At 35.0% G+C, this 19,587-nt stretch overlaps 1 protein-coding gene across 1 annotated transcript in view; it reads right to left on the bottom strand.

Moving 5' to 3' along the window:
• Positions 1–19,587, bottom strand: part of FSHR (follicle stimulating hormone receptor) — a 248,305-nt gene that overhangs the window by 227,751 nt on the left and 967 nt on the right. The window lies entirely within an intron of this gene.

The raw sequence follows: 19,587 nt of genomic DNA on the forward strand, positions 1-19,587 counted from the left end.
TTTTAGGAGCAAAATAATTTTAAGTAGATTGAGAAAATACTTCTCCAGGTATCTCCAGGAGGGCAAGGTGGAAAACATATTGGATTTTATTACCATTCCAAAAGGACAATCGAAAACATCAGTTAATACTAATACAAAAGTCTCTTTTCCCATCTACACAAAAATGTATGAGAATAATCTATATACATATATCAAGGACATATATATATATATATATACATACATACATATACATATATATGTTGACTTTAAAAATATTCAACAGTAATTCGAATCTTTATCATTATACAACTGACTGAAAGATATAGTGGATAAAAAAAGATCTTGTGATTTTTTTTCTAGTTTGTTTTACTTAGTTTTCTGACTATAAAAATTTGATTTCATAGAACTAAACACCATCTTAAGGGTTTTTTCTTCTTTAAGATGTATGTATATATCAAAATTATTTAATTGTTCTTGAAAGATATAACAACTTATTTCATGACTTTCATTAATATTTGTTCAAAACAGAGGAGTATGAGTTTGTCAAAGTGAATTACCTTTATTGTGCAGAGGATCAAGCATGATTGCTTGTTGAAGAAGGATTTCCTTCAGATACTGAGGATTCTGAAACTATTCAAAATAACAGTCTAACTATGGAAAAATAAGAAAAATGAAAATTGCCTACTGTCCAGATTACAATATGCATTATAAAGAAAAGCCATAAATTTGATCAATCAGTACAAATACCACTGATGGATAAAAAATGGAGCTCAGCATTGAATGGTAGGAGTGCAGGTTATGTGTCCTTTGGAAAATTTCAAAGTTATTATAATAATTTAGAGGTTGAACTATCTGACCTTAAAGGTTCTTTTTAGTTCTAAATTTCTGATGCCATGATCCTTTCCTACTAACATTTTGGACTTTCCCTGAAACAAAGGCCCATTCTTTAAAAAAAAAAAATTTTTTCCTGATGTTATATGGCTTAAAGTCATAGAACAATATAACCTTTGAAAATCTAAAATGGAGAGATACAGGTTGAGAGTGAACAGGTTGCAGCATATTAAAAGCAAAAACAAATAAAGAAATAGAATAGAGAAGAGACCTCAGGGCTTAAAGTCAAGTACTGTGATTCAATGGTCTTCAAAAATATACTGCATCTAAGGTTGAGTTGGGAGCCACAGCAGTAAACTGGGTGGGACTTTTTATGCCATCAGACTGAATTAGGAAAACTGAAACCATGTTCCCTATAAATTCTTTTTGGACAGGTAAACATTTAATGTTATTCTTTGGGCAGGGGAAGTTTTTTTTTTTTTTTTTTTTAAATTTCTTTTCTCCTCTGAAGATGAACCTGGTCTTCCCTAATCTTGTAGTAACTTTCTGTTTTTTCCTTTTGCCTGCTCTTTTTTTTTTTTTTTTTTTTAAATAAGAGCTTGTGAGTGTAATCACTGTTAGTTCTGAGGTAGGGGATGGTACTCCTTCAGTTCTGCCCTTTGACCTAGAACCCCAAACCAATAACTCCATCTTCCTGTAAGTATTCATAGCTAGCAAAGTCTCTAACTCACTGCTTCTGCTCTCACCAGGTATATTCTCATCCAAGGTAGAGTCTCAGCAGCACAGCAGAGTCTGGCATTCCTTAGCAGCAAAGGGTCCCTCAGTCTTCCCTGACTCAGACACCAGACTCCCCACATTTTCTGGGAGATGAAAGTTCCTTGTGGCTAAGACCAAGTCTACCTCCCTACCCAGCTAGTTCCATGATTTGCTTGTTGCTTTAATGGAACGAGCCTGGAAAGGTTTACCCTTCATAGGGACCAAACCTCCTTCTGGTATCTTTCTTCCAATCTTCCATAATTGTCCCAGGAGGACCACTGTTCTGCCTCAATTCTTATTTGTATTTAACCACTCTACATTTACCCCGAGTTACAGTTTGTCTTGTTTATGGGGGGAAATTTGGATTGCTTGGAATTTTCTGATTTACTCTACCATCTTCCCAGAGTGCTCTCTGAGAAACCATATTTCTAAAATTAAATCCAGGTACCCATTTCAGAGGTCTGTGAGGTTAAAATTATTTTCATAATAATAAGACATTTTAATTTCTTATATAATAAATAGTGACAGATAAAATTCATACAAACAAAATATCTTTGGGGTCTTGAGATCAAAATGTATGAGAATGATTGAATTAGCAAAACACTAGGAACTTGTGTTCTAGAATGAGAAGAATAGTAACAACTTTACAATAGTATACTGGACCAGTGAAGATAAAACTTTAGACAAGCTATAGTCACTGCTTTCATCATCTTATGGTCTAATAAGTGAGGTCTGAAGGATAAGATTTGTGTCTTATTCATCTTTGCATTCCCCTCATTTCCAGCAGACCAATTTGTCCACAGAAAAAGTTTTCAGTAAGTGAATCAATGAAGTTTTTATGAAATCAAGAAATTCCAATTCTGTTTTTAGGTAATATTTTTCAGTTTTCCTTTTCTTGATATCCAATGAAGGACTTTCCCAGGGCTACAAGTCTTTAAGTTGGAAGACTAATGTTCTGATTCCTAGCTTTGTGACTGTGGTCAAGTCATAAAGTAATTTTGGAGCTTCTTCAATTTCTAATTTCTTCAATTAGAAGAATCACAGAGCTTGAAATACATATTTCACAGGAATATTGTAAGTAATATGCTTTGTAAAACTTAAAGTGAGTGGCTATTATTATTAATAGACCAACTAATTGTAATAATTGATAATTAATATTAATTTGAGTTTCCCCTTTATTTTCATTCTTCTAGTCAATCTGTAAGGAGCAAGATTCTCCAAAAATGGGCAACAGGAGGAAGAATGAAAAGCTTAGGAATTATAAAATTAACTGAAAAGAGATAGAAGATGGAATTTTCCCATTTCCATTTTTTCTTTTCTTCTTCTAAGATCCACCTAACATTTGTAGTCCTATTTTAGTTAGTTGATGCCTTCACTGAGTGATTACAGTTTTCATCTGCATGCTAAGCCACATGGGGCATACAAAGGGAGAAGATATAACTTCTTTGATGAAGAAGGTTACTGTCTCTTTGGGGAAAACATAATTAAATACAAAATTATTAAAGAGCAACACAGGACAATGCATTATACACACACACACATATCAAAACAACCTTAAAAAAAACTTTAATAATTTCACTATCCTATTTACCATATTAACTTTTCATCCCTCACAATCTCATAACCTTTCTCTCATTCTTTCCTCCCACTATCTCCTCCTTTAGTCCTTTTTCACATGCAGAAGACCCTTCTTTGCTGAGGCAAGTATTGCTACATTTAATCATAATCCCATATAATCTATCTTATCTTTTCCAGTAGATTTCCTCTTTTATTGTACTCATTATTTTTTTTTTTTGCAGTTAATAGTATTTTATTTTTTTCAATTACATGTAAAAGATAGTTTTTAACATTAATTTTTGTAAGATTTTGAGATCCAAATTTTTCTCTCCTTACTTTCTCCTCTCCTTAAAAAATTTTGTAAGCAATCTGATATAGATTATATCTGTATAATCATGTTAAACATATTTCCAAATTAGTCACACGGTGAAAAAAAGAATCAAAAGGAAAAAAAACACAAGAAAGCAAATATGAAAAAGAAAAGTGAAAATAGTATGCTTCAGTCTGATTTCAAACTGCATATTCTTTTCCTGGATATGTATGATATTTTTCATCATGAGTCTTTTAGAATTATTTTGGATCATAGTGCTGCTAAGAAAAGCTAAGTCTATCCTTGTTCATCATTGCACAGTGTTGCTGTTACTATGTACAATACTCTCTTGGTTCTGTTCTCTCATCGGTTTATATCATACTCATTCTTTTACTGATTTCCAAACTCTCACTATCTACTGGATGATTCCCTGTTGCCAACAAATGACTCATCTATTCTTAACAACAAACCAAAATAAAAACAAAACTATCTCACTGGATTTCTCCATCCCCTCTCTTTATCTCTCTTTCTCTTTTAAACTTCCTCTGCAATCGGTGCCTCCATGTCCCCTCTTACATTTCCTAAGATTGCTGCATTCTAGTTTCCAACCTTATCATTTCAATCTAGATGATTCTCTCCAAAGATTTCAATGATCTCTTAATTGACAAATCTAATGGCCTTTTCTCAGTCCTCATCCACATTTACTTCTCTGCACTCTTTCACATCCGCGCCTCTCTGGTATATTGTTGCCTCTCTAGGCTTTTGCAACAATCTTGTTTCTTGGTTCTCCTGATTCCTGTCTGATGGCTTCTCAGTTTTTTTTTTTTTCCTGGATCTATCTCCCTTTTCTCCTGGGACTGCTTTTTTCTTCTTCTATGCTATTTAGTTTGCTGAACTTATGAATTCTGATGACCTCAATTATCATTTCTATATAAATAATTCTTTCATCTATTGATCAAACCCTAACCTTTTTCCTGATCTTTAATCTCACATCACCAACTGTCTGACATCTTGAATTAGGTGTCCAGTAGACATCATGTACAAAACAAATTTAATCTTTCCTTTCTAGCCCTCCCTTTACACTATCTTGCTATTTAATCTAGACGACCATCATCCTCCCAATCACGCAGGATCTTAAAAGTTTATTGTTATTCCTAACTCCTTATTTGTGGTCATCATTCAAATACAAATATTGGCCAAGGCTTGTCATTTCTACCTTCACAACATCTCTTTCATACATCACTTTTCCATTCTTACAGTAACTACCTTGGTATTGCTACCCTCATCATTTTGTGAGGAAACTACTATAAAAGTCTTTTGTTAATTTTCTCTGCCTCAAGGGTCCCCATTCCAGGCCCCAAAACTCTCTGCTGCCAAATTAATCTTGCAAAAATGTAAGCCTGACCATGTTATCTCCAGTCAGTTAACTCCATTGGTTCTTTATTACTTTCAGAATCAGTTTTTGCTTTTAAAGCTATCTATAAATTGGGCAGTTCCTATTTTTCTTGTCTTCATACACTTTACTTCTCTCTATATATTCTAAGAATTAGAGATATTGGACTACTTCATATTTCCTGCTCATGATGCTCCATCACCTAATGCCATGCCTTTTCTCCAGCTCTTCATTATCCCTGGACTGCTCTTCCTCTTCATCTCCATCTCTTGGATTTCTTCAACTCTATCTTCTAGAAGAGGCATTTCTTATACTACTAATGTCTTCTCACAGAAATTAAGTATCTCCCATTTACACTTGTACATATCTTGTATTTAAATGTTTATTTGCATGTTGTCTCTCCCATTAGGATGTGGGTTCCTTGAGAACAAGAACCTTCTTTTTGCCTGTGTGTGTGTGTGTTCCAGTGCCTGGATCATATTATTTGTTTAATAAATGCTCACTGACTATTACACAGCAGTACATGCACACATATAATACAGATTATAAAGGGTTTTCCAAGACTAAATGCCTCAGTACATAAATCTTTCAAAACATTCTATTTATATATATATATTAATATTGTTTGTATGTACATCTATTTATAAATGAATGAATGAAAAAACCTTTATTAGATGTTTACTATATACTGGATTGAGGGCTGGGGATACATATACAAAAGCAAACTAGACCCTTGCTAAATTGGTTTACATTCTAATGGGGGGCAGGAGACAACATATATACATTAGAGTAAGGTGACAGGGAAGGATATATTGTTTGGGAAATCTTGGGAGAATGAAAATTGGAAGAATAAAACAACTCACTGACACACTTTTCCCAGAGGCAGTAGAAAACAATGGCGGATAAGGAAAGGGATGCATGGTACCAGGGAGTTCAGATCTGAATCACTTAGCTCCTCCCGGGGAAGGTTTATGAAGATCACTTTTGAAGAATGGAGATTCAGCAGTAGCTAACCAGCAAATGTGTATATATTTTAAATATTTTTCTAGGATCAAATTGTACACTATAGATGCTTCTCTACTTGACTTATTTCCTCTACCTTATCCAATCAATGACAAATTTTGACAGTTCTACCTCCATATTATCTCATTTATCTGTTTCACTTTCTTCAAGCCACTGCCAGCAGCCCAAGGAAGGGAACAGCATGGTGGTAAAGGGCTAAACTTACAGTCAGGGAGAACTGGGCTTGAATCCCCCCTTTTCTTCTTATTATTTGTGTGTTTCTAGGCAAGTCCCTTCCCTCTTTGTCAACTTCCTTATAGGTAAAAAGGACTTAACAATAAGAATAGTTTCTACTTCATAGGGCTGTTATGAGGCTTAACTGAGATAATTTGTTCAAAGCAAGCTTTAAAACATATAGTAAATGGCAACTATCACTATCACTGCTAGACTATCAGAAACAAACAAACAATCAAACAACAACAACAACAACAAAAACAGTTGGTCTGACCTTAGGATTTCTATTGAAAAATGCAACTTTTCTTCTTCACAGCTGAACACCCTAAAGAGCCATAACCATTTTCATCACTATGTCTCGTTTTCCTAGGGGAACTGTTTTCTTTCTCTGATTCCCTCCCTGACATTGCCTTGACTTTCCACCCAAGATAGGGCACACATATTGTATATCTACCTTGACTTTCAGGTTCAAAACCTATTTCTAGAGTTTGAGCAGACAAATGCTTTTCAAAACCTATGGAATTTTTCTCTCTAGGTATAATGTTTTGTTTTAACTTGTTTCAGGATGTTTGTTTAGAGAAAATTATATGAATGCCAATAGGCTCTTGTTCTCCCTGAAGAAACTCCGAGACTTTTATGATGAGACTTTTTAAGAAGTCATTTTTCTTCAGTCAGGCAGCAGGAATTTGGTAGGTATTCCAGATGGCTATTTTGATATTCTATTTTAGAAGATTTTATTTTTATCGCCCTAAAATTAACCTTTCATTAAAACTTAGATACTTTCTTGTATCCCATTTCATCTTTACCCCATCCCCTTCCCTACTTCATTTTGTTTTATAATATAGTGATGCTTTACCCCAAAAGGAACAATAGACCAAAGAAAATGAAGGCCCCCTTTATTTCTTTTTTAAGTACAAAGCAAGTCCTTGGAATTTGTGCATATTCCACATTTGTGCATGTTCCTGTTAGGAGAAACCATTCTGGCAATGGATATTTAAAATTCTGAAATGCAGCAGCCTTCATGTTTTTATTTTTTAGTTGTACATTGTAGAATTGCAGTTTCATGTGCAATTCTTTTTATTTATTCTACTATGTTATGAAAATACTTTTTATTTCATAAATTAAAAATAAAATAAAGAAAATTAATGGGACAGTCTTCACTTGGGAGCAAGTGAGATAATAGTGTTGTAAAGTTTAGAACTAGAAGGGCTTTTGGAGATCATTTAAATATAGCCCTCTCAGTTTGAAGAAGAGAAAACTCAATCTGAGAGAAGTTAGGGACCTGGTCCAAAAGTACACAGGCAATGGGTGACGATGCTAGAGTTCAAACCCAGGTCATAACATTTCAAATACAGTTTTTTCCTTTCTCCCAAAGTATTTGTCCTTTGGAGAGCCTTCAGGTCCACTGCTGAGACACAGATGCTCCTTTTTGACATACTCACAACTTTTAACTTTGATCAAAAGGTGAAATAGACAAAGACAATTCTGTGACCCTAACATCCCTTCTAATTTCTTTATTCTTTCAATGATCTATTGCCCTTTTGCTCTCTCCTCACTGCTTTCAAGAAAAGATTTCGTTTCAGTCATTTATACCTTTATGTGAATTCCAGTGGATTACTTTTTCTAGGGGGCATTTGGAGCATATTCTTCATCTCTAATTAAGAAATGAGCTTTATTCTCAGCTTTATTCTCACTTAAAAGAATCATAGGCAACTGTGATCAGGTAGAATTTTAGGGGAGGTTTTAGAAGAATGGCTTCTGAGCCCCACTAAAATCATATCCACTGAGAAGACAGAGTGCATTTACAAACTCACTTCCCTCCTTAGCTCTTCCCCCAAACTAAATCAGAATACTACAGAATGCAATTGTGCCATTGTCTGCACAAGGCTATTAAAAATTAAGAGAGGGTACTGGTAAACTCCCGAATCCAGAGTAATAAAATAAAACTAAAGCCACGGAAAGGACTTCCACATTCTAAAACATATTGGTCAGATGCTTAGAGAAAATCTCATACTTTAGCCATCACAGAGAATGTGCTTTTTAAAAATTATTTTCTTGTTTTCAATGCTAATACATCAACAGCAGATGTGGGACTGCGCCCAAAGTCAGTCAAGGACTTGGATTTCAGAGACAATTTGGAAACCACCCCAAATCATTTCATAATGCTTTAATTTCCCAATCTAAATGACTATGTGTGATTCATTGCAATTTGCTTAGCACTACAAAATGAAATAATGTTACACCTGTCTTCTCCTTGCTTTTTCCCCAACAGCTTCAAGAATGAGACTTAAATGAAAACTTCATTTATATTATTGAATCAAATAAAAGACATCCACTTTGGCAGGTAGTATAATGTGGTGAAAGGACCATTAGATCTCAAACCAAAGCCTAGTTTTGTATTTAACTATACAACCTCACTTGTATTACATTAAGCAGATCACTAAATTTTATTGAGTATCAGTCTTCTAATATAAAAAATAGGAATAATTGAAGTTTATACATGATTACTCCTTTACCTTAAAAGGATAAATCTATAGTGAAATTTAAAAAATACCAACTAATTTAATTGATAAGCAAGAGGAAATTAAGGAATCCAGGCAATGCACATAGCTTATGCTTAAGCATTTGTTGTAAGGAAAAACAACAGACTATTAAGAGCACAGCACCAAATGATCATGATCTGAGTGGTTCACATAATTGTTCCAACAAAATGCATTCGTATTCCTAGAAAATCTGCCCCTTTTGGTTTTCACTTAGCCTAGTGCCTAAGATAGGCTAGCAAGTATTTATTTGTTGGATTGACTATTTAAAAGTAAAGCTGGGGGAAAAAAAAAAAACAATTTAGAGATTACTTAATCCTAACCCCTCATTTTGTAGATGGAAAAATCCTGGGAAAAGGAAGGGAATAAGCATTTATTAAGTGCTCATTGAATGCCTACAAACATGCTTATGTCTCACCTTACCCTGAAAAAATATCATTTGGTCCATCCATTTCTGCTATATTCTTTACCTCTCTTCTGAACTTTATAGCTAAACTCTTCAAGAAGGCTATTATAAGTTTCTCCTCTCACTTCTTAACCTATTACAATTTGGCTTCTCATCATAATCATTCTACCAAAACCACTCTCTTAGTTGCCAAATCCAAAGGCCTTTTCTCTATCTTTATTCTCCTTGATTTTTCTGAAACCTTTGACACTGGATCACATACTTCTCTTTGGTATTCTCTTCTAAGTTTTTGGGACATCACTCTCTATTTTTTTCCCTACCTAATCTAACTATTCCTTCTCCATCTCCTTTGTTGTATCCTCTTCCAAATCATTATTCTATCCTGGGGCCCTCTTTACTTCTCCCTCTCTATAACTTTAATTGATGATCTCATCAGCTCCCATGGATTTAATTACTGTCTCTGCTGATGATTTTCAAATTTAACTTTTTTTCTTTCCCCAATATCTCTGCTGACTTCCGATCATATATCCCCAACTATTTTTCAAGACACTTTGAACTAGATATTAATAGTCTATTAATATAGACATCTGAAACTCAATACGTTCAAAGTAAAAGTTATTATCTTTCCCACTAAAGCCTTCCAACCTCTTTGTAGCTTCCCTATTTCTATAAACAGTAATACCATCCCCTCAGTCTCTTAGGCTCACAATGTAGGAATCATTTGAATTTAGAGAGACAAACACACACACGCACATAAACACATGCATCTGTGCACACACTCAGAAAAGGGAGTCAGAGACAGAGAGGGAGACAGAGATAAAGAGAAACACAGAGACAGAGAAAGACAGAGAAGGAGAGAGAAAGAGACAGATAAACTGAGAGAGACACAAACACACAGAGAAACACAGAAAGAGATACAGTCAGAGAGAGAGAGAGAGAGAGAGAGAGAGAGAGAGAGAGAGAGAGAGAGAGAGAGAGAGAGAGAGAGAGAGAGAGAGATTCAGATACTTACCAGCTATGTTATCTTGGGCAAATCACTTACCATTTACTTGGCTCACTTTCCTCAGCTGTAAAATTGACCTAATAAAAGTATTCATCTCCAAAGGTGGTTGTGAGAATTAAATGAGATCATATTTATAATGTGCTTAGCACATAGCCTGATTATCATTAATATTATTACAATCAAATAATAGTGCAATTATATATGGAGTTTATTGTATAATGTTTCTAATTAATTAATTTATGATGATTGTATAATGGAGACGTTCACCTTTCTTCACCTGGAGGAAATTACTGTATCTATTATTTAATTCATACTTTAAATAGGAAGAAATTAGAATTCATTGATATTATGATTTGTTTATGTTTACAAAGCTAATGAGGCAGAATTTAAACCCAGATCTCTCTGACTTTAAGTCTGGAACTTGACTATGCTACCTCTAGATTAAATGGTTTGTTTGTGTCCTCATAGTGAATTTGTAAGTTGCATAGTGATTCCCTAGTAGATAAAGGATTCAACCTCAGGTTCTTTGAATGTAAGCTCAGTATTTTTCTATAATCCCACTCTCACTTCATAAATGAGCTCCAGTTCTCTCTCTCTCTCTCTGAAGCTCCAGTTCCATATATATCTATCTATCTGCCCATCTGTTCTGTGTCTGTCTGTCTGTCTATTGATCTATCTTATCTGTTTGTCTATCTGTCTGTCTATCTATCTATCTGTATATCATCAACTGCCTTTTGACATCTCAAATTGCACGTTGTGTAGGCATTGCAAACTCAATCTGTCTAAAATAGTTTTCTTTATCTCTCTCCCCCTTTCTCATTTAAATGAGAGTTCTTATTATATTTTCCCAAACTGATAAGGCAAATTATGGAGAGGGAAGAGAGATAATTGTCAAATTTAGTCTTGTAAAGATGCTTCAGGAAGATAAGAAAATTTGAATTGGGCCTTAAAGATCTGTGGGTAGGATATGGCTAGGTGGAGACAAGTGAAGTGGGTACTCTGAGGCAGAAAAAAAAAATCTAAAGTTTGGTGTGATTCAGGAATGGTGAATAGATCAGCTTGCCTTCATAATACAACTAAATAAAACATAAATTTTTGGAGAGCAAGAATAACTTTTCATTTTGACCTTGTATACTCAGTGGTTAGCACATATAAACTTGTAAATGAGAAGAATCTTTAATAAATGTTTGTTGGATTGGTTTATATTAGGTCAGAGTAGTGAAATAGAATGAGGAATAAGTTAAGAGGTAAATAGTGGCCAGGCTGTGTGGAAAGATGTGAAGATCAAGCTGGAAAAATTGAATTTCATCTTACAGGAAGAAGGAATATGGGGGATTTTGGAGTGGTAGCTATGAACAATGTATAGAGTAGAATTAAATTGAAAGAGATGGTTGGGAATATTCGTTAGGCATCCTTGAAGTAATCTAGATATGGAGTATAAAAGGAAGAAAAGCCTAGAATGAGTTTTGGAAGTGAATTACAATGCTCATTTCAAAAGGGTACATGTTCCTTAACTCCAATTGACATTACTCATCTTATATCTTAGTAACTCAATATTTTAAACTTCGTTTATATGCTTGAATGTGTGTTGTATCCCCCAAGTGTGAGGTGAGTTCCTTGAGGGCAATGACTTTGTTTTCATCTCTCTATTCTCAGTGTCTAACACAGAGTCTTACATACAGTAAGCACTTAATAATTGTTATGTTGAACTGAATTGAATTTTGAAAAGAATACATAACTTGGAGTTGGAATATATGGGTTTGAATCCTCATTCTGATACTTAATGGTGATGTGACCTTGAACAAATCAGTGCTCCTGCTGAATCTACAAAAGCTTGTTTCTTCATCAGCAAAATAGGAATATTTCTACCATTTGTTTTACCAAGTTGTTGGGGGAAAGTAGTCTATATACCCTAAAATGCAATAAAAACCCAAGTTGGTATGGTATGAATCATTTGAAAGTCTTTTGAAATTTGGAAGATTAATTTCTGAAACGAAAGCTCACTCAATATTTGATTGAATCTTGTGAGTCCCAAGCTCATAGAGCCTTCCCCTTCAAGAGACTACACTTAATTATTAGGGAAATCAGAAATCATAGTCCCATCTAAACAATTTTCTATTTTATCAGTCTTTTTTTAGAGTCTGAATATCTATTGCTTTGAGGGGTTTTGGTCACTGAGATGAGGGGCTGTGTGTGATGATGGCAGTGGAGGAACTCCAGCCTTTCATATTTTTGTTTCAAATTCCTAGCAGAGCTTTGGTTTGGCTTTATTCAAATGGCTTTGCCCATATCCTCAAGACTTTCAGGTCAAAAATCTATTATACTCTAAAGAACAAGGCAATGGCAGTCTTAGGTTGCAGGAACAAAACATTCTCTAAGTCACTGCAGGAGGAGGTCAGATCAGAAATAAACATTCAGATCTTCTTAGAATCAACCACAAGAAAAATAAAAATAATCTTTACCTCTGTTATCTGTCTTTGTAAGACACACAGGCTGTCACTGTTGTCCAATAAGTCTAAATAAGATTTAAAATTGGAAGGAAGGACAGATGCCCCAATTCTACAGATGAGGAAACTGAGAGCTAGGGAAGATGCCCAAGGCTACACAGGTAATAAGAGACAGATCAAAAATTAGAAACGAGATTTTTAGTACCAAAGTCAGTGCTCTTGATTCTACCTAGTTTTTTAAATGGAGAATGAGGGAACAGAAAGAAGAATGAGTTCTTGAACCAAACATAGTAGCTAGATGATCTAGAATATGGCTGTGGGAACCACAAGACAAGGTCAAGTTAATTTCCCCATCATGCCCAAGCTGACCCACTTCACTATGAGCTTTCTTGGTATTTGGGCCTGAGTACAAAAGGACAGCACACACCAACAAGTAAATAGGGTAATTTTGTCCTCCCAAAGCAAGTGCAATTCTGAGCTATCAAAACTATTTCTTCAGTTGCCAATAATAACCCTCAGTAAATTATAGCTTTCAGCCAATTCTCTGGGTAGAGTTCATTGGTTGCATTAGGGGACACTTCCATAGCTGTACAATTTCCTTCTTTTTTCCTCTAAATGTGTTTCACTCTGCAGCTGCTCCTATAGTCTTCTCTCTGAAACTTCTGAGAATGTGACTCTTCCCACTTGATAAAACTTCAAATGCTGGATACGGGTTCCTCACTGGTGGGTACAAAATTCTTTTGAGAAAGAATTTATGCAAAGGTGGGATGTGCAATGTTAAACCTAGTATAGAATTAGTAAAAATGATGATACCCTTTTTATTATAAGAAATTCTTAAGACGATAGGAGAATTCATCGGGTATCAGAATAACATATGTGGTACTGGAAACAGCAAGGTAATATAGAAGGAAGTAATTTGTGCTTAAAGTCATGAAGATCAAAATTCAAATTCAATTTTATATAATTATTTAGCCATCTGACCCTGAGCAAATGAAATAGCCTCTTTCCCTTTGGTTACCCTTCACTTTCTCTTTCTCTCTGTCTCTCCCTTTCCTTTCCCTCTTTCTTCTCTCCCCTCCCCCTTCTGTCTTCCTCTCTCTCTCTTTCTGATGCTTCTTAACACAGCTTAGACATTATTTTCCTGCTTTTTTTCATGAGCTCCCATCTACATACTAAGAGAAGAGACTTCTATTCTTATCCTGTTATTGAGGGATAAGGTTCAAACTCTCCCCTGACTACTTCAAGTACTATACAGCTAGTCATTATCTTAGGAGAATTCAGCTCCGACAGGATAAAGTTGGTTACCAATGGAGGCTTTCCAGATTTCTTTAGTTCCCTCTCAAGGTAAAATAAAAACCAGAATCTTCTATGATCAGATCATGGATCAGTTCTCTGTGATATACCTAAGAAGAGTAGGGTGGGAAAGGGGAAACTTCTCACTCCAAGATATCTTGTTATTGAAACTTGAGAATCCTTGAATCTTTGACAAGACTATATGAAATTCATGCAGGAAAAGTCATTGTTACATATCATTAGATTTACAAAAAGAAAATGGAAGGTCAACATATTAAATTTTCAAATGGCAAAAAATGAGGCACAAAGATTTCAAACATTTTGCCTAAAATCACAGAACAAGTAGCAGAGCTGAGACTAGAATTTAAGTGTCCTTATTCCTACTTAGTCTAATTCTTTTCCTTCTATCACATTGCCCTTGTATGAGCCCTTACTATCATTTAAGCGCCAAATTTTGTGCTTAACATTTCAAAAATCCAACCCCTAAAAAAGACTCACAAATGCAAAAAAAATGTTGTTAGCAGCAATTTGTAGTGGCAAAGAATTGAGTGTATGCCCATCAATTGGGGAATGGCTGAATAATTTGTAGCATGTGAATGTACTGTGCTATAAGATATGATGAGTAGGTAGATTTCAGAAAAGCCTGGAAAGACTTACATGAACTGATGGTGAGTCAAGTAAAAAACCAGAATAGCACTGTACATTGTAATAACAAAATATGTATTGATTAACTATGAGAGACTTAGCTCTTCTCAGCAATACAGTGATCTAAGACAATTCAATAGGCTTGGGATACTCATCCAGAGAGAGATGGAGACTTAATATGGAGCAAAGCATATCATTTCTACCTGTCTTATTTTTTTGCTATTTATTTCTCGTGTTTTTTTTTCTTTTTTGGATTGATTTTTTCTTGTACATCTTGACAAATATGAAATATGTTTAAAGGATTGTAAATATTTAACCTGTATTAGATTGCTTGCTGTCTTGGGGAGGGAGAAAAAAATGGAACATAAAATCTTATAAAAACGAATATTGAAAACTAGCTTTACATGTATTTGGAAACAATATAACATTATTATGAAAAAAAATCTACCTCCTACAGTCTTCTCTTTGCCTGAGTGTAATTAATTTTTGGCAAGTATTATTTTTCATACATTTTATAGTTTCATGAAGTGTGTACATGCATAAACTGACACACATTATCATCTCATTGCTAAGTGTCTGGTCACAAGCTTCTCCAAACTTTGCCTTGTTTATTGTTGGATTAATATATAGACCATTCAAGGATTGCTCTTTTTAATTACTCTGTTGGTATAGCTTCCAAAACCCTCTAACATCTTCAAGCATAAAAGGAGGAATTTAGTAAAAAGCAATTTATCTTTAACCAGCAAAGTGCAACCCGCCTCTACTGATCAGAGACTTGGCACAGTCCATACTTGTTCCACCTTTGCTGCATGGCCTAGAAGCAGAGAGTTAGGATAGTCAAGAGAAAAGAAGAAGGGAAGGAAATGTAGAGACTGAGAAGATGTCTCCTGATGGCATCTCTTTTTGTCTTTGACCTAAATATCAGCATACCCAGCTCATATCAGATCAGAATGCCAAGGTGATAGTGATGAGATACATAGAATGAATTTTCCTCTAATGAGCTCAGGGCAGAGGCTGGAAGTCAGGGGGAATGACAGTATAAAAAATGTAGATGGTAAAATGTGTGAGTAGTTTTTTGCCCAGATGAACCTGAGCAAAAGTGAAAGCTCTGACATGTTGATGGATTAAGCAATTACAGGCTATGAAGAGGCGGACCCCTCCCACCTGCCCACCCACACTACAAGCGATAAACCTTACAGTCAATCCCCAAACTCAGAAAATACTGGGTCAGCCAAAATATTTCATCTTGGGGTTTGGATGGACTGCTTGTGACCCAGGCCCCCCTGTTCCAGTTCTTTTCAAATTAGACAAACACTCTTCCATTTCTACACCATTTCTGGGTTCTGTTTCATTTAGAATTTTCCTTGGTTTCCAATGCAAATACATAGCAAAACAACCTTAAACCTGGTTATAGAAATAAAAAGGTTATAAAATAAGAAGATATTGATACAATTAAAAAAAACACAATCTTTTAATCTATGTCTTCCTTCTTTCTGGTTCTCCTTTCCTCACTTATTTGCCAATGTAATGTTTCCCCCCATTTTTTCCCCTAAACTATTCTGGCATAAAAAAGATAATAAAGCTAACATCTCATCTAAATAGTTCTAGAATAATTATAGCTAACATTTATATAGAAATTTGAGATTTGCAAACCCTTTATATGTCATCTTATTTAATCCTCACAACTACCCTACAAAGTAGGAACTATTATAATTCCCATTTTAAAGATAAATTAACTGAGGCTTTGAGTAATTAAACAACTTCACAGTCACATAGCTAATAAGTTTCTGAAGCCTGATGTGGATTCACATCGTCCTAACTTCAAGTTTAACATTGCACCAACCAGATGCCCTTTTAAATAATCAGGAGAAAATTATTTTCATTAAATCATTTAGAATGTTTCTTCTTGGCTTAAGAACAATATCATCATCATCATATCATTGTTATCATCATAACTAGGATTTCATCTTTTATTTTATTTCTCTCTCACAACAACCTATTTTCTCCATGTTGCAGATGAGGAAAATGAAGCTGATATTGGCTAAGTGACTGTTCTATAAAGCTGGAAAAATACTGGCCCAGAGTACTGGCCCTTGTAAAAATAACAAAGTTACTAAAGATTATCTTTGGAGCCCATGGCCTTCAATTTTTTCTTCCTTCCCCTATTCATATTACAGCTCAGTTATACTCCCCATTTTCTCCTTCTATGTCCCTTCCCACCAATAACACTTGCTCTTAAGTAACACTTTGCTATCAGTTATTTACATCTTCCTGTGAATTTAATTTACTCTCCCAAAGGAGCTTGTATTTTATAAAATCTGGTATCTCATTGTCCAATGAGGGATTTGCTCCCTTTTAAAAGGCTTTAGCTGGCTGGTAACTAAAGTATTTTTCTTTTGGGGGGAGGAGTGGGAATTGGAATGATAGTCTATTGCAACAGAGGTGGAGAGACTAAACTTGAAATTATACTCTCTAGGTTGATTGTCTATTCATTTAAAAAAAAAACTAGCTGAATTAATAAATAAGTGTAACACTCTGGGCCTGGTTTGTTTTTATCTGGTCTCATTTGCCCTAATTTTTATCTGTCAGCATTCTCAAAGAAACCATAAAGGTGAACAAAAACAATTTAGATGAGAAGCTTACTTGTAGCATGAATGACAAAAGGTCATTGTAGTAGGTGGTGTGGTAATTACTTACAGCATTTACAGCAGTATGAGATTACAAAGAATAATTTGAAGTTTGGGTATGGCAGGCCTGGATAAAATGAGGTTGATGGATAGGCAAGTTTTCCTGAGTCTCTGTTATCATATAACCCAACCATTCCATGAGCTATTGCCATTGAAGTACTAACAGTGACTACGTGACATAGATGGTTGTGGGAAAGGAGGTGAGGAAGAAAGCTTTGGGGTATATATTGTAGGCTATGGATAATTGATTCTCTGTTGCCCTAAAAATGTACTGTCATTTCCAGAAAACAGAGTGGGAAGCCTATCTGATATTATTTAGTCATCTTTATTCACTAATGAACAAAGGAGAAGTGAGATCTCAGTAGCCAGATTTAGGGTTGGAAGAAACTTTAGAAGCTATCTACCCAGTATTTGATTATTTTTTCAATATTTGAATTAGTGAAGTCACTGAGAATAAAAATCATATACACAGTATGATTGTGGCATGAAGAGTCCTCTTTCATTATAAACTAAAGATGTGATGTCTAATCTTGGCTCTCCCACTTAACAGAAACTTTGGCTAATTTGCTTAACTTTGAACCTCAGCTTCTTGATTGCAAGGAAAGAAACCATGTTAGTGTATTGGAAAGAAGCCTAGAAGAAGTTTTAGGAAACAGGTTGGGATTGTTGCTCTACCACTGACTGTGACTGTGGGGGTTAGATGAAATGCCTGAGTGAATACCTTGTATCTCAGTTTCCTCATCTGTAAAGTGAGACAGTTGGATTGTTTCTTCTCTGAGCCTCCTTTCAGTTCTAAGATGAAATTAATCTAGAATGTTTTGTCATGGGTGATATATGAAAGCACACTGCACAGAGATAAGTGATCCATGTTTTAATAACCTTTGCCAAATTACTTTGGGCAAGGCACAAAAGTCTCTGGACCAATCATTTATTTCCTCATGTACAAAGTTATGGGTTTGAATTAGAACACACCTCTGGTACCTTCTATCCTTCTTTTGAAAGGGTCTTATTTATTGAATGACTCAGATTAGGTTAATTTTGCCTAACTTCACAGTTACGAAGAGAACAATGAAAGGAAAAGCAATGAAGACATGTTTTAAAGGAGGTCAGTTATTTGGAATGATCCTGGAGCTCAGTCATAAGGGATCTCTGCCAGGTTTATAATAATCTAAAAGTAACCAGTCTGTCCTATTGGGTCTAGTCACAATCTACTGTCTGATTTGAGACACTGTAGCCAAAACATATATACAGACAATCGTGTTTCTGCTCCTTTGAAAACATACTTTACCAGAAAACAGAATGAAACTCAGAGCAGAGAAATGTATGCTAACTTTGGAATAGGGACTGGTTTTTACTCATGGCTCTGGCACTAATGTAACCCTGAGAACATTGTTTATTCTCTTTGGGCCTCAGTTCCCCTAAAAAATGAGTATTGGATGACCTCTGTGGTGCCTTATAATTCTAAACCTTGGTTCCTGTGTCCATGATTATTGGGAAATCTGATGAATGAGGTGGATCTGGATGAGAGCTGCATGCATCTCCAGCAACAATCCTCAAAGATAGTTCACTTAACAGAATGAGCAAGGGAAGAAAATTCTGCAAGTGATCAAGTAATTAATTGTTTCAGAGGCCATTCAAGGGATACAATTTTCAATCAGAGGGAGTATAATAAATAAAAAAAAACTGGATTCTATGAGAAATAGCCATAGTTTTATATACAGAAAATTTTCCTATCTCCAGGCGTCAAAGATAATCCATGGTTTAAATGCATATTGGATGTGGACTCTTCTAGTTAACCTGTTGCTATCCTTTATAGACAGAAAGTGTAATGAGAGGAGCTCAAAAAGTATGAATTCTAGTTTTACTTCTTTCATTGACTAGATGGCATACTAAAAAGAGTGTGGGACTCAGAATGAGGAAGATTTGAATTTGAATCCTGAATTATCCTTTTATTATTATGTGACTCTGGACAATTCATTAAACTATTTCTAAGTTTGGTTTTCCCATCTGTAAAATAGAAATAATAATAGCATTCAAAGTTGTGAGGCTCAAATGAGATAAACATATTATATCAAGTGCTTTGCAAACTTCAGAGCACCCTATAAAAGCTAACTGCTACTACTACTACTGCTGCCGCCGCCACCACCACCGCCAATATTATTCCTCCTACTTATATGTCAACTTGGGCAAGTCATTGAACTTCATAGAACCTTGGTTTCCTTATCTGTAAAATAAGATCTAGCTGATCTCCAAGGCCCTTCTAAGAAAATCTCCTTCCTTTTTAAGTGATTGAGCTTGTTTCTGACAAAGATCTGAGAAATTATATTTCTTTTCTTTCTTTGCATAAGAAGAGGGTGCAAAAGGGAAAAGTGTGTGGTACTTTGGATTTAAAATCTCTTGTCAAAGATGGTTGAATTTGATGAACTCCTTTTCTCTCTATTTTTAGATGATTTTTTAAATGATGGATGATTTTCTGTGTAGAAAACTGGGGAGGAACAAAT

This window comes from Antechinus flavipes, chromosome 2, assembly GCF_016432865.1.
Source record: "Antechinus flavipes isolate AdamAnt ecotype Samford, QLD, Australia chromosome 2, AdamAnt_v2, whole genome shotgun sequence".
Classification (NCBI taxonomy): Eukaryota; Metazoa; Chordata; class Mammalia; order Dasyuromorphia; family Dasyuridae; genus Antechinus; species Antechinus flavipes.